At 46.6% G+C, this 27,408-nt stretch overlaps 1 long non-coding RNA gene across 2 annotated transcripts in view; it reads right to left on the bottom strand.

Annotated features, from left to right (window-relative positions):
* Positions 1-7,936: 7,936 nt before the first annotated feature.
* The window catches only part of LOC120638734, a 165,800-nt gene continuing 146,328 nt past the window's right edge, over positions 7,937-27,408 (bottom strand). For both annotated transcript variants that reach the window (XR_005660629.1, XR_005660628.1), the window contains one exon: positions 7,937-8,070. This is a non-coding gene — a long non-coding RNA (uncharacterized LOC120638734). The remainder of the gene's footprint in view (positions 8,071-27,408) is intronic.

Raw genomic sequence — 27,408 nt, 5'->3', positions numbered from 1 at the left:
CCTTAAATGCCACCGGTTCATTGATCGGACACCACGTTTTCCACTGAAGCTATATTCCTTGGTCCCAGGTCAGAGGTGGGACCCCGGAGACTCGGGAACGATTCTGCTCAAGTGACTCTCCGAGGCCATCTCCCCCTTCGTATAGCTAGGCTAGACCACCACTCTCCCCTCCTTCAGAGCCTTCTGAAAAATCACATCTCCTCCGAGAGGCCTTCCCCAATTCTGCCTTCTTTTCCCCTCCGCTCTCTTCCTTCTCTGTTGCCTCTGCGCTGGGATCTGTACCCTTCGACAACGTGAGATTCACCTCTCACTCAGGCCCACAGCCCCTAGGTGATCACGCATGATTCATGTTTATTACCGTTCGTGTCCCCCTGTAGGCGTAAGTTTCTTGGGGGCAGGAAATTGGTCTACCAAAGGCTTTATTGTACTTTACCAAGGGAAGAGAACCACCAGTGGAGACAGTGAAACTTCCACGCATCTACCTTCCTACTTTGTCCCCCAATTTTACACAGAGGACAGCGGGAGTTCAATTCTTTCCAACACTCTGGCCCTACCCGCAGACACTCTGCGTCTGTTTCTGGCCGGGGGATGGGGATAGAGCGGCAGGAACAAGTGAAAAGAAACCTCCCTTGAGCTGCTGCAGCTTCTTGGGAATGGCTTGGGGTTACCCGATCGGCAATGAGGGTCCCACACTGAAGACACCTGTACCCCCATAAACTGAAGATCCACTCCCAGGTCTCGGAGAATTCCAATCGGAAGACGTCGGAACCACTCAAGTGAACATCGGGGACGTCGTGGAACGGGCCCTCTCAGCGACCCCATGAACGCTATCGAACCTCCGGGAATATCTCACTTTCACCCTCAGGTGTTAGTCCGGGTCTTTGCTTGAGTCACCTTGGCTGAGGAAGATGCAGAGAAAACTTCAGAAAAACAACCACATGCCCGAATGATCACGCAAGGCAATGCAGAGATAGGCTTGCAAAACCTGAACCAAGCAGGCTACGGGAAGAACAAAACAATCTCTAAAGATCGAAAAGATAAATGGAGGGATGAAGAGGGACCATTTGGGGGTCTCAGAAAGCAAGTTGCAATAGTGTCCACTAAGAAATTTAAAAGGAAGTTGAGCCACTAAGGAATCATGGGATGGGATGGGTTGCTAAGGAAGGTCAGAAAATAAGTTCAGAGACAAGCTCAGGGGCAGGGGAAAGACATCCATCGGCTCGTGACAAACAAGTTGGATTGCCTCTTTTGTTTTAGGACACCCTTAGTATTCATGGCAGAGTAATTTCTTTGGCAAAAACATTGCCAAACTAAGGCCAAACCAAATCATGTTTGGACACTGCCGGGCCTTAGAGCCGTGCACCAGAGTCCAATATTAGACCGTATTCTCTCGTAGAAATTAGACAAGATGATTCATATTACCGCATACATAAGTCTGCCTTGCTACTCTGAGGACACTTGGCTCAGTGGAAAGAGCCCGGGCTTGGGAGTCGGAGGTCACGTGCTCGAATCCCGGCTCTGCCGCTTGTCAGCTGTGTGACTTTGGGCAAGTCACTTCACTTCTCTGGGCCTCAGTTCCCTCATCTGGAAAATGGGGAAGAAGACTGGGAGCCCCACGTGGGACAACCTGATTACCCTGTATCTCCCCCAGCGCTTAGAACAGTGCTCTGCACATAGGAAGCGCTTAACAAATACCAACATGATTATTATTCATATGAGGTAGACTGGGGTCAAATGACAGGACTGGCAAGATCTTGGTCTATTAGCCATGTTGCAGGACTTCACTTCCATTTGTGCTTTTTATTTTTTTTTGGACCCTAAAGTGTGGATGTCATTTATACAAAGGCAGTTTTACTCCAACTTCCAGGGTCTTTTCCAAGTCTCTACGGGCCCCAGGCAGATAATACATGGCAAGTCTTTGAGTTTGGGCTTGGCAAACCCCTACGGCCTCTCTCTGGATTCCCATCCTGGTGGATTTCTCGCCTTTTTTCCCCAAATCCTCTACTATCAGTGGCTGCAATCGTCATTTCCCAGGCAGGTTTAGCGAAACCCTTCACCCACTGAATTGAGTTCTGACATTTTTCCGAAAAGGCTTCGTCTCCTGATCCAATAAAGTGGGTCTAACCCTTCCACCGCAGCTGAAGACATTCATCCTGACCCTCTCTCCTATCTGCTCTTTCAGCAATAACATTTTCATCCCATTACAGTATTTTCACATTTTCACTGCAGGCAGGCATCAGGCAATCTGGCAGGTCATCTTTGATAATATTCTCGACGGGATCGCCTGTGTGAGAATACAGTTCATTTTGGGGCTTAGGCAATAATCAGATATCTGTTTCGAAGCAACAGTTTTCTTCTGCTCTATTTTCTGGGCCCCGGCAGAATGAACGGGATTAGGGAAAATTGGTTGGAAGGGCTTGATCCCCCTGCCCAAATTGAAGGGGAACAGACCTGGGACAGTCAAGACACACAGTGAGTCGAGGCTAGTAGCGACAGATTTGATTCAAAGCATCTAAATACTTCCTGGGAAATTGTCTCATTTGTAGTAACAAAACCACTGGCCTATGACTGCTAACTGGGTGTTACTGGAACGCAACGGAAAATATCGAGGACAACTAACCCTAGAAGTCCATTGTTTTTCATTCCACAAAAGATGCGCATTGTCTTCTAATGGGACCATCCGCTAGATGATGGGTTGACTCCAATAGTTCCCGGGCAACGGCAATATCTGCATCAGAGTTAGTTCTCGTCACAGGTTTCTCTTTGCTTTGACCTAGCACTCGATGACTAGAATCCTTTTGACAAATGACAAATGGCTTTTCCCGGGGCAGACTGTCTGGCAGGAAACTGGACAATCCAAGAGGTACCGACATTTTCCAAAACTGACCTGAATTCTGGGGAGATTCGGGTCCAAAAGGTCAGCGGAGGATGACGCCATGCACATCCGAGGGCAAGTCGACATCATCAGTGGCCAGTGGAGCGAGGGCTCTGAGGCCGAAATTCTCTAGATCGCTCACGTACCCGTCTCTTCTTGGACGAGAAGCACACCTATGGACAGTAAACCCCGGGCTCCTGGCAAGGACGCTGCAGGATCAGCTACCAGGAAGCCGATCTCAAGTCACCCTGAGGCACCTGAAGATCCCATAGATTCCCAGAGCAGGCACCAACCCGCTCGCCTCCCCGCGACGTCATCACGGACCAGTCTCACCCTCTCACTGGACCCCAGGACCGTCTTCTTCTTGGTGACTCTTTTTTTTCTGGTCCTTGTTAAGCACGTCATATGTGCCGAGCACCCTTCTAAGCTCGGGACTAGTTACGAGGTCATCGGGTTGGCCACGGGCCACAGTCCCCACAGTTCTAATCCCCATTTTACAGATGAGGTCACTGAGGCCAGAGAAGTGAAGTGACTCGCCCGAGAGATCACAGAAATGATAAGCGGCGGAGCCAGAACGAGAACCCAGGTCTTTCCGATTCCCAGACCCGTGGTCTATCCGCTAGACCATGCTGATTCTCCCCAATCAGAAACAGTTTCTGAAAGAAGGGGAAGTAGCAGAGTGCCCAGATGCAAACTCCGGCTCCGGTAAGGTCTGCTTCTCACTCTGGGGCCTTGCACGTCATACTGCTGAGCTTCCAATTAGGCTGACGAGCCTTGATCTTCCTCGGCTCCGATTCTAACTCGATCGGCTAAACACGAAAGGCAAACAAAAGGCACTCTGGCGATATCCAGAGGAGCTCGGGGGATTTCAAAGCTGAGGAGCCTTTTCACCTCCAAGACACCAGCCCTCACCCAGTCCAGATCACCAGTCATTACTGACAGCTTCGGGAAATAAATTAGCAGCCGCCGACCAACTCCTACTGGACTAATAGCAAGACCATTCCAATCCCCATCATAATTGGCACTAATTGGCATCCTTCCTGGCAGTTTCAGGAGAGAGGTGAAATTGCAACCGCATAGACATTATTTACATTGTGTGGCCTTTCTTGCAGTGTATTCCAGGACAGATTTCATCCATTTTGAGACACTGCTGGTGTGATGCGCTCCACTTGGATGAATTCTCTCTCACTCTCTCCAATTATGTCGTTAGTGCGCAACATCTCACGGGCAGAGGTCTTCTTTAGTCAGGCACACTGTAGCGCAAAATGATCCATAGCTCAGTGCCTGCAAAACCCCCTCATTGATTACTCTTTTAGACTTTTCAGATGCTCTATCACCCAGTCAGTTGGATTGGCTCCTAGGCTGCAGTCATCACAAGTAACCCCATCCCCCTTCCCCCCCCCCCCACCCCAAAAAGAAAGGGATCTCTCCAGAAACTTGTTCTAATCTTTTCAACCATCTTTTATTTGACTGGGTGCCACGGACCTCACTTGGTGCTGTAGTAGATCACCAAAGAAAGGAAAAGTGACCGTCCCTGTCCTCAAGGAACTGGCGATCCATTCACTGAGGTACCATCAATGGTGAGATCTTCCCTGTTCTGTGACTGAGAGTGAACCCTCCTGCTATCCGGCCCCTGAGGATAGGGGGAAGAAGTCCCTCGTCACGTACACGGTCGCCCTCAAGAATTCCTCTGTGGTCGTCTCAGGTTTCCACTTTCCACCGAACCTTAGCAGAGACAGCCGAATGTAGGGCGAGCCCAGTTTCCGAAGCTCACGCCTCCCGGGGCACTCTGGAAAACCCAGCTGTCCCATTTTCCCAAAAAGCTAAAGTCAGGAAGAGTGCCGTCTCAAATTTGCTCACCGCTACGACCCCACGTGTGCATCTGTTTCCATGGCTATGATGCCAAATTAATATCTACCAGGATCAGCGCTCACCTAGAATGGGAGACGCTTTTTCCAGTGTTGCACCGAGTTGTGGGTCCATCTGCCACATTTTACTTCACTGCACTTGGGTTGATGAATCCACGTTGTGAAGACCAGTTCCTTATCTCCCACCGAGGAACGGGGTAGAGAAGGATCAACCGATGCAGTCCGTGAGTTGGGCTCGACAGCCTGGGAATTAGACCTCAGCCTTCTAACCTTGGATTCTGATATTCATCCAGATCCCTGAACTGTCAGGAGAAGATGAACTATTTTCTCTTTAAAGACCGTGTACACACGTTTCATATACCTTTGAGGGCCAAAGGAATAGATTTCACCGTCATCATCATCATAAGAACAACGATAACCGGTATTTGTTAAGCACTTTGAAGTACCAGGAAACCCATTTCGTGAATCCCCATTTCACCAATGAAGAAACTCAGGTTAAGTGACTTCATTTCCAATGATGGTGACTTGTTCCCTCGTTCGGTCGCATCGATCGAGGGCTTACCGTGCGCACGGCACTGTACTAAGCACTTGGGAGAGTACACGACGACAATCGACAGACGCGTTCCCCGCCCACAGTGAGCTTAGGGTCTAGAGGACGAGCTTACGTCCCGGTTAAGCGCTTGCTCGGTGCCAGGCACTGTGCTAAGTGCTGGGGCCGAGACAAGATGATCCATTTGGATACAGTCCCGGTCCTACGTGGGGCTCACAGTTTAAATAGGTTGGACCACAAGTATTCGATGCTCATTTTACAGAGGAAGAAACTGAGGCACAGAGAAGTGAAGTGCCCTGCCTAAGGTCAGACACCATCATGTTCTTTAGTCACCTCACGGCTGGCTTCCTTGGCCCTGGCGTCATGACAGACTTTCGCCATGAAAGCGGTGTCGGTGAAGGGTAGGTTCCTGTCAGAGAACGTTTTCAACAAATAACCCCCAACTTGCTGGGGTCCGTCTGGTTCGGGAAGAGGCCTGGGAGGGGGTGAGGTCAGAGAGGGGAGAGTGGGCATTAGAGCTGAAAAAGAGATTTAGAGTTGAAACCCTCTTCTTCTTTCTGTGGAGGGACTACCAAAGCACAGTTCCCTAAATTGTTCAAGCCAAACACAAAACCTACTGCTCCATTACTACTCTATCAAACTAGCCCGGGGGGGAGCGGTGCTTCCTGATGACTGTAGAGAGTGTAACAACAAAGACGAAAAATCCCACCTTGGGTCACGGACCACTGCCGTTATTTACTGGGAGACCAACTGGCCACGGGTATTGGATAGACCGGATCCGGACTAACTGGTGATGTGGCCGAGAGATGGCTCCAAGGCAGAGTCGGTAGAACCGGAAAATAGCCGGTCCTTAGAAACCAGGTCCGGGCCCAGGACTGAGACTGCAACGTTACAGCACTCAAGAATTACACCCCTAATGTATGTGAGCTCACAACTGTCTTGTTGGCCCTTTGAAAGAGAGAAAAGTGCAGGCACTCAGCTGCCTTCTTGAAAGGCATGAGGTGAGCTTGGTAGCAAGAGAATTTTTGCACTCCGCTCCTTAGGAAACCAGGCCCTGTCACAATAAATGAGGTTTCACAGAGGATGCTGAACCAACCGATGACTGCCACGTCCCTCCTTGTCTTTCAGAGTATCTTTACAGCAACTAATAGTAAAGATGAAAGAAAAGCCTGTTCTAGATAAAGGGCCATTTCAGTCAACACTAGTTTAATTGTTTCCTCCACTGTTCACGAGTTACTTTCACGGGCAGGAGAACGGGGTCATTTTTCTGCTTGGCCCAAAGGAAATTAAACTTGAGCATAAAGATAAAATGGGTGGATTCTTTTGAGACAATATCTGTTTTCTAAAACACTCCTTGTGCATGTCAGCATTTTCGGCCCGGGTCTCTGAATTAATGTCTAATGCCAAAAGCTATCGGGTCCTCAAGGAGCTACATTTTTGGTTTTTTCTCTGGAAACAGAGATGGGAGTTTTGACAACACCTCAAACTATAGTTGTTTGGTTTTTTTTTTTCCTTTTCTTTTGAATGGGTCATAGACGGGGGGCGGGGCGGGGGGTGATTTGGGGAGATTTTCCTCTGAAGGAACAAAAGATTTTCTGCTTTAGGGAATAATAATAATGTTGGTATTTGTTAAGCGCTCACTATGTGCCGAGCACTGTTCTAAGCGCTGGGGTAGACATAGGGGAATCGGGTTGTCCCACGTGGGGCTCACAGTCTTAATCCCCATTAATTACTGCTCCGTTGAAGAAAGAAAAAAAAAAACCCAAAGTACCACTACTAACCGAAGGAAATGCTCCCATCCTTGCTTGGAAGAGCAGTGCCAATTACCACAGTGGTAGCTACATCCACTCTTTCAGGAATAGTACTCCCGATCTTGAGAGAAAGCTCGCTTCCTGAACAGGCTGGCATCTAGGCACAGGCGGTAGTAGAAAACAACAGAACCCAGCCCTCTGGATATAAAGAGTCCTCTGGCCGACAAGAGCTAGCGAAGGCAAAAGGAACAGCTACCTGCAGGTGCGTAAGATCTAGTCCCCCCTTTTCCTTGGGCTCCCTTAATGCTAAACCTAAAATTAAAAGTCATGAAGAGGAAGGAGACTGAGAAGGGGAAAAGTCAACCGAACTAAGCTGACACTGAATCGCTTTGCACCGCAAAGTGATATGGAGATCATCTCTCCCAGTGCGGAAAGTGGCTGAGGAAAAGCAGGATCCTTTTGGAAGCCAGATTCATTCCTTCCCAAGACTCTAGAATACCACTTTCTCAATTTTCATCATTCCAAAATGGCCAACTTCCTCCCCCAATTGAATGCCATTAGAGCCCTCCTGAGTTCCATAGTATTTGCTCTCATACCAGCACTCTCTCTCCAAGTTTAGTACAACTCCTGCACAAAGCTGAAGAAAATGCTCCGAGCTACTGACCCAAACAGCCCACCCCTTAGGGACAGTGGGGCTGGCGGCCTCCAGGAGCTACTTGAGCTGGACCCCAACACTGGTTCATGCCAGGTTTCTGATCAGACCTGAAAGTTTACCACCAGAGCTGAAAAGACAAAGAATAATGTCTTTGGGTCTTATTAGTTCTTTGAAACCATCCCCTCTAAAATCACCGCTTTGACGCCCCTCATCTTCAAAATGAAAAATTGCCACCTCTTCTGTCAACTCTGCCATTCATGTCTTGACTTTCAAAACGTTACTGACCTCCTCTGTGCCTCGATTTCTTCACTTGTGGAACTTGGGGGCATTTCCCTGTCCTTCTTCGGAGGATTCTTCTAGGCAACAGCTCACTGAAACACATTTCAAATATAAAGGGTTATCTACTGCAGCTAAGAACTCTTCTTCGGGGTCTTAGAACTATCTGAATTGGAGCAGCAGAAAATGACTTGTCGGTAGCTTCTTTCATCATTTTCAACTTTACCAAGGATCCCAGTTGGAAGCTGGACCATGTAAAGGTTAAGTGGCTTATGCCAGTCTCAAATAAGCAGCTTCTCTGACCAAAAAGCAAGATTTGGAACCCGTCCCTTAGCATATAAGTGACCTTTTCCGGTCTTCTTTTTAATGAAAGCTTAGAAATAGCTATCTCGGAGAGAAACAAGTCTCTGCCGCCACAGAACCATCATGTACCGTGCCACAGGCGAGTGACAGAACCGGAATTTGAGCCCAGGGCCTGACTCCCAGATCCCTCTCTTTTGTTTTTTTGCTTTTTTTAGGTCGTCCACACTACCACCTTACTATAAAGACCCAATTTACAAATGCTTGGGACTGCTGATTGACTATTAATAGAAGAGCCATACATACACCTTTGGAGGGGACAGTTGGCTTTCTAGTCTAACATACCCTTCTTTGTCTCTCCTACAGATGAGATTTCTACTTGGGGTCCACCGGTTGCTCCTCCCTTTTACATGCCAGAGAGGGGGTAATTCTGCAGGCTAAAAACACTTCTGAGAGGGGCAAAGAGGTGCCCTAAACATTTCCTGCTCACCAAACGCAGAACTGGCTCACTACAAGACCCCACCTGGAAAATTTCACTATGACAGTACGCTGGCAAATAGGAAACTCATGAGGAGAATGAGTGACTGGACAGACAGGCCTTGGATGGAGAAAACAATTCACACAGCATGGTTCTATTTTTACGGGCGTTTTGGAGGATATGATCCCTGCCCTTAAGGAACTGACAAGCTGGCAGGAGGGAGAGAGCAGACATGAAGATATATTCCGGGGAGGGGGAAGTAAGAGGGGTCTACAAGTACTCTGAGGGTGATGAGGGCTTTCATGCCAGTTGGGGATATTGTGAGGGTGGAGATGAGAAATCCATTGGGGAACACCTGCGGGAGAAGATATACCCAGAGAAACTTGGAAAATTGAGGAGAGCGAAGATCTGTCGGATGGAAGGGGGAGCCAATTGCAGGGATGAGGCAAAGAATAAGCATGAAGTAGACAACGGGAGACATGAGAACGAGACAATCAGGAGGCTAGCATGAGGGGAATGAGGAATGTGACCGAGGATGCATCGGGAGAGGAGTACAGGTCTTGGATTCTAATTCCAGCTCAGCCACTTGTCTGCTGTGTGACCTTGGGCAAGTCACTTAACTTTTCTGTGCCTCAGTTACTTCAACTGTAAAACAGGGATTCAGTACTTGTTCTCCCTCTCTCTTAAATTGTGAGCCCCTTGTGGGACATGGACCGTGTCCAACCTGATTAGCCGGTATCTACTCCAGTGCTTAGTATAGTGTCCGCCACATAGTAAGTGCTGAACGAATGCCACATGAAAGGGGGAGTGAATAAATAGAGGAGATCCATCTGCCTGAGTGCCTTAAGCCCGCCGGAAGGAGTCTCTGCTTGATGCAGAGAGGAATCGGGAACCACTGTCAGTTTTTGAGGAGTGAAGAGATGCATGCAGCCGGCCTTTTTAGAAAAATGCAAAGGGCAACAGAATGAAGCACGCTCTGGAGACGGGAAGCGATAGGAGGTCTGTAGACCAGTGAGGAGGCTGAGGCAGAGGTCGAGTTGGGAGAAGAAGGGACACAATCTGGCAATGTGGAGAAAGAATCGACAGGATGCACACGGACTGGATATAGGGTTTGCCAGAGATAAGTAATCATGTTGGTATTTGTTAAGCGCTTACTAATGTGCCGAGCACTGTTCTAAGCGCTGGGGAAGACACAGGGGAATCAGGTTGTCCCACGTGGGGCTCACAGTCTTAATCCCCATTTTACAGATGAGGTAATTGAGGCACCGAGAAGTTAAGTGACTTGCCCAAAGTCACAAAGCTACAAGTGGCCGAGCTGGGATTAGAACCACTGTAGTGGTGCCGTGACGGGAAAGTTAAGTAAAGGTGAGTGTTTGGGAGGGAATAGGAAGAATTCTATTCGGGGAAGGATGATTCAGCTGGAGGTGGCATAGGATCAGCCAGACAGATATCCTGGAGGGAGGAGAAAATGTGAAATTGCAGAGGAGAGAAATCAGAACTCATAAGGCAGCTGTGGGAGGTCGTCCACCTAGACATGGGTGTGGAGGGCCTCCCCAAGGGAGTGTCGATTGAAAAGAGAAAGAGATTTAAGCCAGCACCTTGAGAGATACCCACGATTAGAGAGGGGGAGGTGGTGGGCATGCCTCCAGGCTTGAGGACTGAGAATCTGTAATCCCCTCGTCACTCTTTAAGCCTTTGGCTCCATCTGAGTATCTCTCTAGGACCGGATTATTCACATCCAAGCCCAGTGCCCTGTTTGAAGCTTGAAATATCCATTCTGCCATCCTCCAATAGTCCCCTGTGTTTCCCCAGACCAGCAGCCAGATGGTAGGAGGAGCTACAGTATGCTCTAACAAAGAGAGCACGGGCTTGGGAATCAGAGGACGTGGTTTAATAATGTTGCTATTTGTTGGTATTTGTTAAGCGCTTACTATGTGCCGAGCACTGTTCTAAGCGCTGGGGTAGACACAGGGGAATCAGGATGTCCCACGTGGGGCTCACAGTCTTAATCCCCATTTTACAGATGAGGGAACTGAGGCACAGAGAAGTTAAGTGACTTGCCCACAGTCACACAGCTGACAAGTGGCAGAGCTGGGATTTGAACTCATGACCTCTGACTCCAAAGCCCGTGCTCTTTCCACTGAGCCACGAATGCATTCCATAAAGAAAAAAAAGCACACCCCAAAAAAACCCTCTTCTATTATACCTATAAGGGGTAGCCAAAAATTGCTTCCTGGGCTACTAAGAGCCCCTTGATCTGTGAGTCCTTTCCCTCAACTCAGTTGTGTGAGCTCTAAGTGTCCGCTGATTATTATTATCACTAATAATAATAATGGTATTTGTTTATTCAATAGTATTTATTGAGCGCTTACTATGTGCAGACCACTGTACTAAGCGCTTGGGATGAACAAGTCGGCAACAGATAGAGACGGTCCCTGCCGTTTGACGGGCTTACGGTCTGATCGGGGGAGACGGACAGACGAGAACGATGGCACTAAACAGCGTCAAGGGGAAGGATATCTCGTAAAAACCGATGGCAACTAAATAGAATCGAGGCGATGTACAATTCATTAACAAAATAAATAGGGTAACGAAAATATATACAGTCGAGCGGACGAGTACGGTGCCGTGGGGATGGGAAGGGAGAGGTGGAGGAGCAGAGGGAAAAGGGGAAAATGAGGCTTTAGCTGCGGAGATGTAAAGGGGAGATGGCAGAGGGAGTAGAGGGGGAAGAGGAGCTCAGTCTGGGAAGGCCTCTTGGAGGAGGTGATTTTTAAGTAAGGTTTGTTTAGCACTTACTATGTTCCAGGCACTGTATTAAGCAGTGGGGCAGATACAAGCAGATTGGGTTAGACACACGTGGGGCTCACAGTCTCAATCCCCACTTTACAGATGAGGTAACTGAGGCCCAGAGAAGTGAAGTGACTTGCCCAGGGTCACACATTAGACAAGTGGCAGAGTCCATGACCTTCTGACTCCCAGGCCCGTGCTCTATCCATAGCCCAGCTCCACCCCTTGCCCAAGGTTACACAACGGGTAAGTCCCTTGACTTTTTCTGGGAGACAGTTTCCTCCTCCGTAAAATGGGGAGGCGATATGTGGTCTTCCTTCCTCCTAGACTGGGAGCCCCGTGGGGGACAAGGACTGATATTGTAACTACACCAGTCCCTCGGTATAGTGCTTGGGGCATTGTAGGTGCTTAACAAATACAGAGCGCTTAGTACAGTGCCTGGGACATAGGAAGCACTTAACCAATTTGATTATTCTTAGACGCTAGTTACCAAGGCAGTAAAATCTCTCTTCTTTGCCTATAGACTTTTCCCACACTTCAGCTCTTATTGGATGGGAAAGAGGAGAAGTTCTCCTTGCAACTCATGCATCCTTCCTCCTTGGTCCAGATCAGGTAAACCATCCCAGCCAGCAGGAAAGAGAGTCGGAAGGATTAAGAGCCAACACCCACTTGCAATCTCCAGCCCCCGCCAGCAGCCATCCCTGTCCAAAATCCACAGCTACTCTACCAAGGGTCCTAGAGTTCTATGACACCCCCCCCCCCCCCCGCTATGCCCTTGCGGTATCCTCTCCTAAAAACCGGGGTCCAAACTCCTTCGGTGGGAGGGAGGGTTTGGAATAGAGAGGCAGAGGGAAAGTCAGTCACACTGCTCCGAGCTACGCTTATTTGGAATAGGAGATAGTTGACCTCAGCAAATGGTATCCAGCAAGAATGAATGGGTCAATCAATCATATTTAGGGAGTACTTACTGTGTGCAGAGCACTGTCCTAAACACTGGGGAAAGTACAGTGTAAGAGTTAGATACGGAAGATATCTGTCCTGCCCCCAACAAACTTACAGTCGAGAATTACACGCTACATGTGTTACCAGTGGCACTAAGCATTGGGAGTGATACAGTGACATGGCATTGGCAATGATTGGACAGCAGTGAGAGTTGGTCTAGACACAAAAGTCATGGAAACCTACTCCAGAGGGTAGGAGTCTGATATTTTCTGCACCTCCATTTTCTCCCTTTAGGCAAAGGATAATTGGGTGAAGAATTCTTATGGCATTATTCTCTTTCAATTTCCAAATAGGGGCATGATTGTGCCAGATATTAACAGAACATTACCCCTAAATATTTTTTCCAAGTCTTTAACTGGAGGTATTTTACTTGCTAACTCTTCCACTAGGACATGGAAATGCCAACTAAACCCATTGGCCTTATACTAAGTAAGGACCAGTACATAGATTCATAAACCAAGCCATCACAGAGAGAAAACCATCCATCTTGCAGTTCATGAAGCACAATAAGACTGAAAGAATGGGTTCTCTCATTAGAGTGTGTTAGAAATCAGCCCATTTCAAAGTTCCCGAACATAAAACCAGTCATTTCAGAGCTAAAGGCACTCAAATAGACCGCCGCTTGGACCACGGGTTCACTCGGAATCTGGCCTTGGAATTCGGGCTGAACTTTTCAAAGATTTCCTTGACCCTTGATTTGATATATATATATATATTATATATAATTCTTATGGAATAAATATTTGAATACCCAAGATTGTCCTATCTCGTTCCTGGGCACCCATTTCCAGAGACAGAGGCTAAACAGAAATTACCAGGCTGAAGGACTTTTGAATACATTTTTTTCTACCCAATAGGAAAATCTTTTATACAGTTTACAGGCAAGATTTATTTGTGAAACTCAATATCAACTAGTGTCTAGAGAAGGTGAATACTAGATGTGTTTAATAGTTTTTCGTGGTTATTTGTGGATAAACCACTTGGATCTTTTCACACACCGCATATTACAAATAAAGAACACAGGGAAAGAAAGCAATGAAACTCTTCTAGAGGAGGTCAAACAGGTAAAGGGGATTTTAAATAAGCCGGAGATGAGGCTGGGTTTGAATGAAACTGGGGGGTCTCATTCAGATGCCAGATGATAGCGAAATTTGGCCAGAGGAGGGTAGAAAGGAACCTCCCATTCAAACACCACCAAAAAATGTGATGACAATACTGATCAAATCCTCCGTTCTTATGACTTCTCTATGGTCGTAGATGATTCGCCCCTCTGGAATTTGAAATTTGCAATTCCCTCAAACTGCATACCAACTTCAAAACTGGTAGACTTAGATGGATGGTCTCATGGATGATGGTGTGCTCTGGACAGATGGTCCAAATATGGTCAACATGCCCCAGACAGTTAAGGAGTTTTATTTCAACACCGTGCGGGGCTCTGTTGTTGGATAACAAAGTCCGGGGGCTCCCTTCCCTTCCTACTCTTGGCGTCTTCACAAAAGCAGCCGATTCGCCTCAATTTCCTCCTGTCCTCAACTCCCTGTGGCCTTTTTCTAAGACATCTTTCCCCAGGTCCCTTCCAACCATTCAGTCGGAAGGAACCGGTCTGGTATCTCCAACAGATTTCAACCAGGCGACTCGATAGCTCGGCAGATGGTAACAACTTTTCGTCACTACTGACCTGGCCTGGATCGGAACTAGCAATTTAGCAGTGAAAGCCTCCAGATCCCATTATCTGTCCCTGGTGGCATTGTGTGCCTTTGGCAGGAATACAGTGAAAAATGGGTGCAGCCCAAATCGCTCCTGGTATTCTTCTGTTATTGATCGCAGATATTTACAAGGCATCAATCGTATATTGGCACGGACTCTCGATAGGCTAATTTCCGCTTGGGAAACTGGTGTCATTCTGGGAAAAGAGGCTCAAAGTTCAGATGAACAGGGAGACTATCTTCTCTGATCAATGTGTCTATGCCAAAACTGAGTCTCCCCCAAAGATTCTACAGATCTCTTCTTGACAAAGAAGAGATACAATCACTAAATACAAAGCCGGAAAATCTCTTTCGCTTACGACCCGGCTAGGCTAACGGCATGTAAAAGTGCTACATTTTGGGAATCTCATTTCCAGACAATTTACCCAGCTTTTTCTTTTAGGAAAAAGACCAAAAAAAAAAAAAATCTCCTAAAAACAGGCAAAAAAACCTCCCAGGCTGGACTTTTGGAGATTGTATATCCAAGGAGAAGGACTGTGTGTCTGATGATGCTTACGAGTGGACCGTTAACGCTAAATCCAAAGAATAATACACTGCATCGATGAATCTATTGACCTTATTTCTCTGGGGGACGAATTTCACATTTTGGTAGAGAGCCACTTTGGGAAGAGCGCTACCTCTTTTGAGCCATTAAAGGATCAGCTGGGGCATTCCTGTCACACACATATCATATATATGCAACTAATAATAATATTAAGAGTGGCATCTGTTAAGCATTTACCTCACGCCAGGCACTATACTAAGCTCTAGGTTGAAGACAAACAAATCGAATTGAACACAGACCCTGGTCCCCCGGAGGGCCTCACACTCTGAATCCCCATTATACAGTTGAGATCAGTGAGGCGCAGAAAAGTGAAGTGATTTGCCCAAGGTCACTAAGCAGACAAGTGGTGAAGCAGGAGTAGAACCCAGGATCTTCTGACACAAGGCCCATGCTCTACCCATGAGGCCACAGTCGTGGCTCAGTGGAAAGAGCACGGGCTTTGGAGTCAGGGGTCATGAGTTCGAATTCCGGCTCCGCCACTTGTCACCTGTGTGACTGGGGGCAAGTCACTTCACTTCTCTGGGCCTCAGTTCCCTCATCTGTAAAATGGAGATTAAGACTGTGAGCCCCACGTGGGACAACCTGATTCCCTTGTGTCTACCCCAGCGCTTAGAACGGTGCTCGGCACATAGTAAGCGCTTAACAAATAGCAACATTATTATTCTTCTTCTCAATTTTTAGTGGTCTGGAAGAATCGATGTGCTTCCCAAAATGCCTCCCTTCGTCCCAAGGAGAAATGCTCGTCAGCTGGCAGATTGACCTCGATAGCCTCTACCGCCCGGGGTAGTAGATCCAGCACCGGCCTGGGAGTCGGAAGGTCGTGGTTTCTCCCCTCGGCTCTGCCACCTGACTGCCGTGAGAGCTTGGACAAGTCACTGGGTCAGAGCACCGTACTAAATGCTTGGGAGAGAGCAACATAACCGAGTTGGTAGACATAGTCCCTGTCCACAAGGAACCCACAGTCTAGAGGGGCTAACAATCGCGAGGGATAGAGACAAGAGGATAGGCGGAGTGCTCCAAATTGGTTTTCTGATAAGGTAGATGAATGTTCCCTAAACCCCAAATAGACACCCGGAGAACCATTCCCTACCAGCACACTTGAAACAGTCCGTCATAAATATTTATGGAGAGTTCAAAAGAACCACCTTGGACTAGAGTGGAGTTTAAAACCGGTCGGCAAATGTCCTCCGCTTGAACTCGGCTGGACATCTCTAAGGATGTAATCCATAAAACTGGGCTATAATTGAACAGCGAGAGCGGGTACAACAAACTGCATAACCAAGCTTCTTCACAAGGAGGTCTTTGAAGGTAAAACTCTCTTCCAACGATGTGTGCTGAAATGAATACTTCCAAACACAACACACACACACACACACACACAATTACACTGTAATCACATCAGCATTCTGGAGGCCCCGGACCTTAATGGAGAGAATGTCTTGAACTTCCCCAAGCAAAGAATATATCGATCTCTGCATCGGGCACAGAACAGATGGATGAAGAGAGTAATCCATTACACCAGAAATCAATGCCATTTGACTCCATCAGTTTCCAAGTAATAAATATTTATCCTTACTCTTGATATGACTTGTTAGGTGATTTCCTTGACAAATCTAAAAATATCACCTGCCCATTGAAAAGTTTCTCTATCCCCTTGGAAAGAAGTTTCTTTAAATAGAGTCTGGAGAAACAGGCCGATCGGCATCAAGTAGTTCCTATTTCTCTTCCGACGAAAAAGCCGGCCTCTTCCTTCTCGGAGTATTGATCTGAGGGCAACTGCAGTTTCTCACAGGAAATCTCTGGACATTGCTACTGGGAAACATTCCAGCTGAAAGCTTACTAGCTCTCAGCCCATCTGTTACTTGCCACAATGCAGAGGGTCCTAAAGATTCAGGGCCCTCTCCAGAGAACTTACAAATGGCTTTCCAATACACACTCCGAGCCTAGTGCGGCTTTCGTCCGAGAATGATTCCTATATTGGCCTAAGCTGCGGCCTTGGGGTTGGGCCTGGCCGATGCCCGGCGACCGCCGTTTCTCGGACTATTCTTTCCTGATCTATAATCCCTCTCCAGCAGGCGGCTGGACATTCGGGAAGCACCTCGACTGATCCATGGGGGAAACGGCAGTTTTTGAACTAAGGAGAATTCAGTTCTTCACTCAAATGTCGTGAAGGAGGCTCCGGTCACGAACAACACGTGGGCCTCGGTCCTGAGATTTCAGGGCGGAGAACCTGCGTGAACTCACGGATCCATCCTATTTATTCAATGTGTCCTGTGGGCAAAGCACTGTAGTAAGCGCTTGGGAGAGTACAATATAACAGAGTTGGCACTCACGTTCTCTGCCCACAAGGAGCTTACAGCTAGAGGGGGAGACAGACGTTAATATAAATTCATTCATTCAATAGTATTTATTAAGCCCTTACTATGTGCAGAGTACTGTACTAATCTCTTGGAATGTACAATTCGGCAACAGATAGAGACAATCTCTGCCCATTGACGGGCTTACAGTCTAATCGGGGGAGACAGGCAGACAAAAAATATAGCAATAAATAGAAACAAGGGGATGTACCTCTCATTAACAAAATAAATAGGGTAATAAAAATGTATGCAAATGAGTGGACGAGCACAGTGCGGAGAGGAAGGGAGGGGGGAGGAGCAGAGGGAAAGGGGGGGAAGGGGGCCTAGCTGAGGGGAGGTGAAGGGGGTGCAGAGAGGCAGCAGAGGGAGCAGAGGGAAAAGGGGAAGCTCAGTGTGGGAAGGCCTCTTGGAGGAGGTGAGCTCTCAGTAGGGTTTTGAAGAGGGGAAGAGAGTTAGTTTGGCGGAGGTGAGGAGGGAGGGCGTTCCAGGACAGCGGGAGGACGGGGACCGGGGGTCGACGGCGGGATAGGCGAGAACGGGGGACGGTGAGGAGGTGGGAGGCAGAGGAGCGGCTCGTGCGGGGTGGGCGGTGGAAAGAGAGAAGGGAGCAGAGGTAGGAGGGGACAAGGGGATGGAGAGCCTCGAAGCCTAGAGTGAGAAGTTTTTGTTTCATGCAGAGGTTGATAGGCAACAACTGGAGGTTGTTAAGAAGGGGAGTACCATGCCCAGAGCGTTGCTGCAGGAATTTGAACCGGGCAGCAGAGTGAAGAATAGACCGGAGCGGGGAGAGGCAGAAGGAAGGGAGATCAGAGAGAAGGCTGACACAATAATCCAGCCGGGATATTATGAGAGCCTGTACCAGTAAGATAGCCATTTGAGGGGAGAGGAAAGGGTGGATCTTGGCGATATTATAAAGGTGAGACCGCCAAGCCTTGGAAATAAATGACAGATATGTCCATAAGGGCTAAGGGAGGAGTGAATACAGGGTGCAAATCCAAGTACGAGGGTGATGCCGAAGAATGGAGGAAGAGGAAGTGAGGGCTCAGTTGGGGAAAGCCTCTTGGAGGCTGTGTGCTTTTACTAAGGCCTTGAAAGCGGGGAAGACGATTGTCGGATATGAAGAGGGCCAGAGGCAGGGTGGGGAAGAGAGGTCGGTAGTGAGATAGATGAGATCAAGGTACAGTGGGTAGGTTAGCACTAGAGGAGCAAAGTGTGTGGGCTAGATTGTAGTGGTCATTGAGTGATAGGGTGCTAGTCCTTTGTGGGGCACCCCTCACCCCTCTTGGACCCGCCTGGCCTGTCCCCACTGGGGCACAAAGTGCAATGAGAGCATGAGTGGCTTTCTGTCCACACGCCAAACACAGGCTTTCTTATTTGTTGCCAGTGGGTTTGTTTCATCCCTGGCCTTATTCTAATCATGCAGGCCAACGAAATGGAGATGGGGAAACCATTCCCTATTTGCAATACTCCTTCTCCACATTCTATCCACTCTTCCATGGTACAGTTAAGACTAGAACTCACACTTTCCTGAAAGATACCCATCTACTCTGACACTGTGGGGATTTGAGACGAAAAAAGATTAAAACCTGTTGGGTTTTTTTAAATAAAAAAAATCACAGCGCCCATGAGACATACCGGGTGCCTGAGGACATAACACGCAACTGGCATTCTTCCCCATCCTCCAAGAGGATAATATGCACTGCCACCATGAGCAATATTCAATTCCCAAGTTAAAAACAGTTCACTTTGAAACCCATACAGGGATTTCATTTGCAACGGCTCCATCTTTTTGGACACACAATATTTTCATTTGGCAAGAAGCTGTAAAGTTCCTGTTGATTTCAAGATGGTGCATTGCAAGGCCTGGCTTTGGGGATAATGTACACACTGCTCTGGGCTGAAGGCAATACGTGTCTCAGTACCAAAAAATTCCTACATTCAACTAAGTTCTGCTCCGCGCTGAAACAAGACAAAAATATTCTGGGTGCAGTAATTTGGGGAAGTGAGGCGGCGCAGCAATTTTTCCATAATTCCTTTCCTTTGCAATCTGCCCAGAATCCCATAAAAAGAAGAAAGCCTTAAGTCACTGTTAGGCAGTGATAGAACATATTTAATTGACGGTAAGCCAGAAAAGCATTATTACGTTTGGGCTTCAGAGGGTAAAAGATTAGGCATACTTATGCAGCAGCAATTTTCCCTTAATTGGGAAGTGGCTGCTATTATTTCAAACATGAGCAGATGATAACACTCACATTTACAATGGAAACACATTCCTTCCGAGTGGACAGTTTACAACAGGAACATTCTTGGGTTATCAGCAACCATGGGTCATTAGCCACTCACTGTTGCATAATCACTCTAATGATGTTTATTTGCTTGATGGTAATCATTAAATGACAAAATCATTCACCAAGGGATGCTGACGTAGAAAGGCCAAATTGAAAAATGAAGCAGAATATATATATATATATATAAATACATAAATAATAAAGAATATATATATGTATATATATATATATATTTAAAAGCAAAAAAGGCAACAACTATCCCGTGTCGAATAATGAGGGGTCAGATTCCTTTCCGTGATTATATCTTTAAGAATACACTGCTATTCCCACTGCCTTTTCATTTTGATTTTTTCAGTCCTTTTTTCAACCTTACCCATTTCTGAATCGTGTAATGCAGGGGAGCTCAGTTTGTACCACACAAACTGCTACGGGATGGTGGTGGATCCCAGCTCAGCCGAGCACAGCCTTGTCAATTGCTTGCCTGAGTGCTGAGAATTTTCATCCCTTTAGAAAGCAGTTATTGTCGCGGGCTGGGCCACTGCCAGACCTAAGAGCTTGGAGCCGCCAGAACACGTGTGAGGCTGGTAGATGGTTAGGTCATAGTTAAAAGTAGGATGCAGTTTATAAAAAAAAATCTTCTAGACAGAGCTGGTGAAAAAGAGGCAAGAAAACTGCTGCAAAGAAAAGGCCAAAAACTACATAACACAGAGTGCCAAAGCTCTGGTTTGACAACACTTCCAGAAGCCTTTGGGACTTCTGGGGAGGAATACGGAAGTCACATGACCGAGTGGAAAGAATACAGAACTGCGAGAGTCAGGACACTCGGCACAGGATGTGGGGCTACTTGCTCATTGGGGGTTAGATTTGGGATGCAGGGCGCATATTCATGTCATGCCGGCAAGGTGAGGTCACATGCTATAGTCAGCGGGGGCCTGCTTTACCCCGACTGACAGGAACCTGGCTGCTCCTCACTTAACTTTAAGAGAGGTGGTAAAATATAAAGGCTTCATTGTAATTTGACAGACTTGGGAGGCCACAATATCTGAATGGGGATCTGATGGAATTTCAAAATGGCAAACCCAAGCTGAGAATTTTGAATGCCAAAATACGGCCTCGAGCATTCCCGATGTTTGGTAGAATCTCGGGATTAGGTTCAGTATCCCTGTCACCTTGACCCTTTCACATTCCCACGCTTTTTCACCTGAGACAGTTGACGGCTCTGGACACCAGAAGCTACCGCAAAGTAGATGCAGGGAGGTCAGTAACAATAACGATTACTATTTTAGAATCGTTGTTCTATTTGTCAAACACTCACTACGAGCCAAGCACTGTACTAAATGCTACCTAACATAAGAGATAAGCAGATTGAACCTAACCCCTGCCCTACTTGGGACTCATATCTAAAGGGGAGGGAGACCAGCTAATTAACCCCATTTTATAGATGAGGAAACTGAAGCACAGAGAAGTAAAGTGACTTGTCCAGGGTCAAACAGCAGGCAAGTGACAAAGGTGGGATCGGAATTCAGGTTTTCAGGCTCCCCAGGGTGGGGCTCTTTCCGTTACCCAGGTCAAAGTTCCCTCCTGCTTCATGCCACCCACCTCCCTCAGGAGTCTATGTCTTCTATTTTATGGGCTTTAGGATTATTTCAGCCCGAAGCACGTGTCACCAAAGCAATAAGATAGTGCAGTGGAAGCAGTGAGAAGGGACGCAAGAATGCTGAACCAGTTAAATTGGGTCCTTAGAAACCTGGAGGAGCTATTGGGAAAGTTGCCCAGGTTTCCCAGGAGGAAGGAGGCTCGAAATATCAAAACTGTACGGGAGAACATTCTTCAGGTACAGAAACATTCCCACCAGAGCTCTGTAGAAAGAGGACCCTTAAAGATTAGCAACTGACTGTCAAAGCTTGAATGCACTGAGAGAAGCTGGGGGACGTGCTCATGAGTGATGGGATTTGGGCTTTTTAATTGCCATTTTAGGAAGGAGCGGGTCGTCTAGTGACCATAGAGGTCAACATGCTGCCTGATGTTGCTGTAATGCTTGTGATTTTTAAAAGCCTTCAGGGGGTGTTCATACAGCCCGTAGAGGCATAACTCCTTGTGGGCGGGGAATGTGTGTACCAGGTCCTGTTGCACTGTACCCTCCCGAGCGCTCAGTACTGTGCTCTGCACATTATTTGTACTCAATAAATACAATCGATTGATTGATTAACTGGCATTTAAGCGCATACTCCAGGCCAGGCAATCAATCCATCCGTCAACGGTAGTTGAGCACTTTCTGCCAGCAGAGCAACCACTGTGCTAACCTTGTGGTAAATTCAATACCATCAGATCAGACCCGGTCCCTGTCTCACATAGAATTCACAGTCTGGTGAACTGAAAGCCATCAAAATTTCCCTTCGGCAGCTCTGGCACAGATCTTTTGATCGATCTCAAAATGGCTGTGACCAACTTTTTCCAGCACAACACCTGTTGCGGGTCAATGGCAAGATCATTAGATCCAAACTAGAATCGCTACGTCAACACATAGAGCAGGATCTGGAAATATAATTATTTATCCACCACAGAAGATGCTGAATTGCTAGGGCAGAAGGATGAATAGCTGGTTATGATTTCTGCTTCCAAGTCATCTGTATGCTTCAAATGGGAAATCTTACCCAGACATACGCAGTAAAAAGCAAAGTGAAATAGAACATCTGTCGATAGCAGGCATGCTAAGCCACTTTCGCCCATTTATGATTACCGAGCCTCAGTCTGTCAGATAGGGGCAGATAAGGAGTCTAATCATCAAGCAAAGAAATGAAGTCGTACAGAACAAAGACTTTGATAGCAATCTTGCAACTATAATTGGCATGTCCTTTACATAAATAACAACAATTCCTCTATCTAGAAATCTTGACACCAACAGGATAACAGTATAGAGTACTCTGTTCCGCTCTTGAATTTTTAAACACTCTAATCCAGCGCAATATTTCAAATTCTCTTTCTCCTCCCCAATTGTAAATTACATAGACACATTCTGAGAAACATAAAAAACAAGTTGCCAGGGTTTCACAGGAATACAGAATGAGATGGTTACTTTTCTTGTGATTTGTGCCTGTTCTCTTTCATTCCAGCATAGAAATTGCTTCTCGTACACCTAAGTGATAACTGGGATTTGCTAAAGTTCTTCCGATTGCTCTTCTCAAATTAGAACTTGAAGAGATTCCCCGATTATGAGCTCCTTAAGGGCCGGTATTGTACTCTACTCTCCCAAGCACTTAGTGCAGTGACCTGCACAGAGTAAGAGTTCAATAAATATCATTGATTGATGAACTGACTGCTGTTAGTCCCAGGGAGAGGCTACATGCTTCATTTACTTTCATGTCTGTCTCTCCCTGGAGGCTGTATTTGTTAAGCGCTTACTATGTGCCAGGCATTGTATTAATTGCTGGGGTAGATACAAGCTAATCCATTTGGACATAACCCACGGTCCACATGGATGCACAGTATACATCCTCATTTCACAGGTGAGGTAACTGAGGTGCAGAAAATTCAGCGACTTCTCCTAAGTCACACAGCAGACAAGAGGTGGAGCTAGGATCTGTGGTCTAAATATTTAGCAAAAGATAAAGGGTGAGAAGAATTGAAAACTTTTTCCAGGTTGGGCCTTTGTCTGCGAAGCTTTGGCAATAGCTGGTGGTTTTCATCCTAGCTATCCTATGTAGCACATAGAGCATATGGCCTGTACTTCACTTCTTTCCATTTAACAGGGAATTTACCTCACTTATCCACTTATCCAGAAAAAGGTCAGCACACTTGCGCTTCTTGAGAAAGTTCGAGGCAAATCCCTTCTGGTGCTTCCCTGACACCTATGGGCCAGGCAAACCTCAAGGCAATGGGTGTGACAAAACAGCACCACCAAGATTGGAGGAAAAGGAGAGATTAAAGGAAGAAATTTCTTTGTTTTCCGGCAATGAATCCCCCACATCCCGCAGCTCCTTGTGATCAGGGGAAGGCCTTGTGGAAGCTTGTGACAAGACATGCAGTCCAAGCTAAGGATCATGCATCATCAGTAGTGGATGACAAAGCTGGACCTCTTGGCCGAGAAAGCTAATGTTTGGGAGCGATAGAAAGTCTGAAGAAGTCCAAGGTGACCAGTGGGCACCAGGGAAACACCACACCTTTGCTTCTTTCATGGTATTTGTTAAGGGCTTATTATGTGCCAGCCACTCTACTAAGCACTGAGGTAGATACAAGACAATCAGATTGGACACAGTTCCTGTCCCACTTGGGACTTAGAGTCTTAATTCCCATTTTACAGATGAGGTAAAGGAGGCAAAGAGAAGTGAAGGGACTTGCCCAAGCTCCCACAGCAGACAAGTGGCGGGGCTGGGATCCGAACCCAGATCCTTCTGACTCCCAGTCCTGGATGCTATCCACTAGATCAAGTTCCTTCCCACGTCTTTTCATCCATGCCTACTCCTGGGACTGCATCTCCCACCTGGGGAAGTCAGTCATCCTTTAACACAAAAGATACAGCTTTATCTTCCATCCAAGAGAGTCACAGAGAGAGGGAAAGAGAGAGAGATATACGAGGAAGAAAGGAGGAGAGGGGTGTGGGAGTGAGAGTGTCAACCTCTCTTACTCTAGTATACGGTTTTAGTCTCTCTTTGGAAAAGTGAAATGCTAAAGCTCAAAATCTAAGACTGAGAAAGAGAACACTGTTGAATCAATGCATCTCATGTACTATTCTGATTTCTTTCATCAGCGGACCATCACTTTCCGCAATTTCAAAGCTCTACTCAAGTCACTTTGCTTCCAAAAAGCTGACTCCTCTCTCATTGCCCGACCCCATTCTCCCTCCTGCCTAGACTCTCACTCTTACAGCACTTAGGTATATACCCTTAAAACTCAGACACCCCTACCTACAGTTGGTTTCAGTCTCTGTCTCCCCGACTCGATCGTAAGCTCCTTGGGAGCAGGGACTGTGTTCAGTTACTCTTTTGTCCTCTCCCAAGTGCTCAGTAGGGTGCTCTGTGCAGAGCAAGCACTCAATAAATGCCAGTGATTGATGGTAATGGGCGCTGCAGCGCCACCGCCCCTTATTCTGTGGAACAGTGATACCAACTGCACAATCTGTTTCTTCCCTCTGAGGCAGGCCTAGTCTGTGAAGGCAGAAAGGCAGCATTGTCAAGTGGGAAGAGCACGGGCCTGGGAGTCAGTAGGACCTGGGCTCGAATAGCAGCTCCGCCACATGTTCGCTGTGGGACAACTCACTTCACTTTTCTCTGCCTCAGTTACTCCTCTGTGAAATGGGGATTCAGACTGGGGCTATGTCCAACCTGACTAGCTTGCATCTACTTCAGGACTTTGAACAGTACTTGGCACTTACTAAGTATTCAATGCTATTTATAAAAAAAAGGGCAGTTGAACCAAACGGGAAAAATCCCATCCAATGTGGCTGTGTGGAAGTGGCTGTGGTTCTAATTTGGAGGCGGGTTGGGGCAGGGGATCGTGATGCTTCTAAAATAATTACATGCACTTAATTCTAAAAAGAAATTTGCAGTGGAAAAGCAAACTATAACGGCCTCAGCAGCAAAAATCGAGTTGATACGACATTTCCTTTCTGGGGCTTAATGAAAACCCAATAAACAGTATGTCAAATTAATAGCGACTCTCTGCACATCAGATTTTATTGACATTCAAAGGGTTGTGGACTCGATATACTTCCTCACATGCCGGAAGGTTTTTAAATTATGGATTTTTCCCAAAGTACACTGATAAAAGACGCCGATATAATTTCCAGGCTTTTATAGATCAAGATCCTCACTGTTCTAAAAAATATTGGTACAGCCAGGAACCTTAATCCAATCCCTAGTAGGAAAACTCAAAAACGTGTTCTTGTATTCATCTTTTCATTTATGCCAAACCTTACCATTGCCAGAGCTGCTGATTACAAAGAGCCATGCAATCTATTCTTCTCTATCCCATTACATTACAAATAGCACTTCTTCTGGACCTCACTAGAACTTGCAAGGGGTTTAACAGCTAGTCATTCATCCATTCATTAAATCGTATTCATTAAGTACTTACGGTATGCACAACACTGTACTAAGCACTCGGGAGAGAACGATACAATAATAAACAGACACATTCCCTGCCCATAATGAGCTTACAGTCTAGAGGGGGAGACACACAACTAACAGCAATAAATGAAATTAATCATAATAATAATGATGTTGATATTTGTTAAGCACTTACTAGGTGCAGAGCGCTGTTCTAAGCGCTGGGGTAGATACAGGGTAATCAGGTTGTCTCATGGGAGGCACACAGTCTGAATCCCCATTTTACAGATGAGGGAACTGAGGCCCAGAGAAGAGAAGTGACTGGCCCAGAGTCACACAGCTGACAAGTGGCAGAGCCGGGATTCGAACCCATGACCTCTGAATCCCGAGCCCGGGCTCTTTCCACTGAGCCACGCTGTTTCTTAATAATAATAATGGTATTTGTTAAGCGCTTCCTATGTGCCAAGCACTGTTCTAAGCGCTGGGGTAGATATAAGGAAAGCAGCTTGTCCCACGTGGGGCTCACAGTCTTAATCCCCATTTTACAGATGAGGAAACTGAGGCACAGAGAAGCCAAGTGACTTGCCTGAAGTCACACAGCTGACAAGCGGTGGAGCCGGAATTCGAACCCACAACCTCTGACTCCTAACCCCGTGTTCTTTCCACTAAGCCATGCAGCTTCTAATACAATTGCAGAAACCCGGGACAGTTGTAGGGGAAAAAAAAAGGATTTAGAAAACAGCTTTCAAATATTGTAGTCAACACCAGGACACAGTGGAAAAGCCGTCACTCTTTTGCAAATCTCTTCTTGCCCCAAGTTTTAGTCCTCGTTATTTTGAATTGACATCACCCACAGAACTGGCACGAATAGAACTGGCTCCAAAGTCAATACTATCCTTAAACCTAATTGGCTTCAACAAGTACATTCATGACAAATAACTGTCATTATTTCAGGAATAATGCCGGTTAAAACAGTTGTTAGGCTTTTTTTTTGTACAAATTATCCAAATCATTAACATCATTCGGTGCTTACTTTGGCCAAGGAAACCTGGCCTTCTAATGTCAATTCAAGACAGCTTGATGAATGAAATCAATCCCTCAAAAAATACATGATTCAGGATCTTGTGTGGTGTTCTAGGACACTTAGAATGAGACTTAGTTTACATTAATTATTCTTGGCCTTTATTAGGTTTGCTTAAAGAGGGTTTGGGCTTTGAAAGTGGACTATCAAACTGTCAGCTTCTTGATACTGAAAAGAGGTTTAGAAGTGGCATATAAGCGTACTGAAACCAAGCAAACAACCTCTATGTTTTAATGAAATGTTCTTCCCCTTGATTCTCTTTATTGCCATTGTTCTTGTCTGTCTGTCTCCCCCGATTAGACTGTAAGCCAGACCAAGGGCAGGGACTGTCTCTATCTGTTACCCATTTATACATTTCAAGCGCTTAGTACAGTGCTCTGCACATAGTAAGCGCTCAATAAATACTATTGAATGAATGAACGAACCTCTAAGGAGCCAGATCCTCCCCACATTTAAGTACTCCTGTGAGGAAATTCATTACAGCACTTGGGCCCCTAGAGTATCGTGCCAAAAAAACTCTTTTACTAAATGTCTCTCTAATGACGTCTAAGAGTATCCCAAAGTATTTACCATAAGCCAAAGAATAACTGAAAGCCCGGGAGAATCTCCTAGCCTTACGTAAGGATGCTGGTTTATAGAATTCAACTCCCATGTGGTCCAGGAGTGGTTCTAGTTCTCCTCAGGAAGAAAACTGATGTGTTCCTGGATTCACATCTTTGCCCGTATAGGTTCATGTCCTCAGAGCACTGCATCGCTTCAGCTTACAAGACGTATGGAAGGGCT

Source organism: Ornithorhynchus anatinus, chromosome 12 (assembly GCF_004115215.2).
Source record: "Ornithorhynchus anatinus isolate Pmale09 chromosome 12, mOrnAna1.pri.v4, whole genome shotgun sequence".
Lineage (NCBI taxonomy): Eukaryota > Metazoa > Chordata > Mammalia > Monotremata > Ornithorhynchidae > Ornithorhynchus > Ornithorhynchus anatinus.
Note: the sequence above shows the minus strand (reverse complement) of the source record. Positions and strands in the feature narration are given on the sequence as shown.